Raw genomic sequence first — 2985 nt, 5'->3', positions numbered from 1 at the left:
GAGTGTTCTCCGAACAGCTGTGTTCTCAGCAGAGTGCACAGTGACATGGAGGGCTCCCTGATCAGCCCAGAGACTGACTCTCTCCTGGCTGTCCAGGCCGGACTCTCAAGGACGCGGGAGATGTTCCCGTCCAAGAAGAAGAGAGCCGCAGAGCAGGAAGTGGAAGCTATGTGAAGAAGCAGGTGTCTTCTATCTCCTCGTGTTGGCGTCCACTTGGAAAACACAAAACCGTTTACAACTACCGTCTTGTTTGTTTTTTTACAGTTAGCACTGTCAGTGAGGGGTTACGTTACACTCTGTGCTTTTACGGTAGAGCTGGAGGTTTGGGAAGATGCCGGGAGATTTGCAAGCCTCCTCCAGTCCATAGTGGTTTGCAAGCTTCCTCCAGTCCATAGTGGTTTACAAGCTTCCTCCAGTCCATACTGGTTTACAAACTTCCTGAAGTCCATACTAGTTTGATTCCATTTTTATTTACAATTGCATTTTAACTTCACAAAGCTTCTCTTTCCTTACAAAAGCAATATGCAGAGAGATTCAGGATGCTGTTCAAACATATATTGTAGGAACCACAACTGATTTATTGATGGGCAGAAGGTCAACACTTGGACTTAGTCACTTCCTGCACTGCCTCTAGCTGCCTACGATTTGTTCCATAAATCTTATTTATACTTATCTTTATTTTCTGTTTGTTCATGCTATTTGTAATGTTGCTTTTATTAGAAATATTTTTGTAGAGAAACGCATTTTGTGGAAATATAACAGCACTGTAATGATCACTGGATAGTTTCGCTAGAAAAGTTGTATTCAAAGTGTCTATACATATTTGATGATAATTCTGTGTGTGTATCTATGATTTATAAAGTTTTTATTTTTAAATAACTATTCACAGAGGGAGGCAATCATGGGGGTTGAGGGTAATCTGTTAGGGGTAGATTGATGATGCCCAGCTCAACCGTTAATGACCTGTCAGATGGTGGGAAAAATGGGGTCAGAGGTCACAGGATTTAAAGCAGCCCAGTTCCTGCTCCACTGCCCAAGCCCTGCGTGGTCATCTCATCCGCAATCTCCACTCTCTTCTATCTCTGTTTTCCCTCCACTCGTTTAATCTCTCCTTTCATCGGTTGTTCCCTCTGTCCCATGAACATAATACTGTGTCAAAGTGTGTCATTTTTCTATCTTGAGTTTTTCATATCGGAAGTGACTTTGGGCCTTCCTCCAAAATCAACATGTTACAACTGGAAATAGACTCTCGCAGTGTTTTGCAAGGGAGCTCTCGCGGAAAGAAAATAAACACATAGAAGATGAAGAGGTGGATAGTAACAACACTGGACGGCATTGCTTTGAGTGAACCCTTCTTCAAGGATATCCCCTTTATCCCGCTTCACATTTACAAAAAGCCTACATTAGTTAGGCGAGATATGCCTGATATAGTTGTATATCTAGATAACAGTACCAAATTAAAAGAATACATTTATCTCATGATTTTGGACTAATTAACGGGACATCAGGTTAACGCGGAGGTTGCCTTCAGTCTCAATAATCTGGTGTTATGCTTGATGAACCAAAGCACAGCCCGCCATCATCCCTCCGCTGTCAGGCCGTTATTAAAGCAGGAATGCGTCGGGTGCTTCATCACCGGGAGCGACGCTGCTGAGCTGAGGAACGCCACCAGGACACAGCAGGAGTCGGGCACGCTGCCCTGGATCAGACACACACAGACACTCTCACACACACACACACACACACACACACACACACACACACACACACACACACATACAGACACTCACACACACACACACACACACACACACACACGCACACACACACACACACATACATACACACACAGACACTCACACACACACACACACACAGACACACAGACACAGACACACACATACACACACATACAGGCACTCACACACACACATACACACAGACACACACATACACACACACACATACAGACACTCAGACACTCACACACACGCACAGACACACACACACACACACACACACACACACACACAGACACTCACACACACACACACACACACACACACACACACACACACACACACACACACACACACAGACACACACACTCACATACAGACACGCACACACACACAAACACACACACACACAGGCACTCACACACACACTCACATACAGACACGCGCACGCACACACACACACACACACACACACACATAGACACACAAAGACACACGCACTGGCACACACAGTAACACACACACACAGTATCACACACACACACTAGCACACGCAGTAGCACACACAAATAGACACATACAGACACACACACTAACACACAAACTAACACACACATGCATACAGAAACATACATGCACACACACGCACGCACATACACACCCATGAGTTCATACTGAGTCGGAAAATTTAGTAATTTTCATTAAGTGATCGCTATAATGTCACGTCACTCTTTGTTCTCTATGAAATGATTGTACTGGAAGCAACCCACCGATAGAAATATCAGCTCTTTATGTTTATAGACGTGTGGTTTATTGAAAGAGTAGGGCAATCCCAACCTCGCCTTTTCCCTGTGTGGTGAAAGTACACTGGAGGGTAATGTTAAAAGTCCTTATAAAACCGAAATCTGTTAAGATAATGAAGAATTGATCGTCCCAAAGGAAAGTTGTCTTTGATACATACAGTATCTGCTGATCAAATGTCTGTGACTTATTGCATTCATACAGTTCATGCACGGACTGCCATCAGCCGACAAATTGCATTCTGTTCCTCGTCCAACAAAACTGTGTTCATCATAATGATGCACATCAAATGTGCATTAAGGGTAAAGCAGCCTCATCTCTAGTAATAAACAGAATGTGTATAGTTAAAATTTGAATCAGTGTTAGAGGGCTTGGCCTCTGGCCATTTAGGGATTTGATGGACAGGGGGACAAAGGAGCTCTGAAGAGATGCTTGAAGGAAGAAA

Source organism: Gadus chalcogrammus, chromosome 9, assembly GCF_026213295.1.
Source record: "Gadus chalcogrammus isolate NIFS_2021 chromosome 9, NIFS_Gcha_1.0, whole genome shotgun sequence".
Classification (NCBI taxonomy): Eukaryota; Metazoa; Chordata; class Actinopteri; order Gadiformes; family Gadidae; genus Gadus; species Gadus chalcogrammus.
This window is presented reverse-complemented; position numbering follows the sequence as displayed.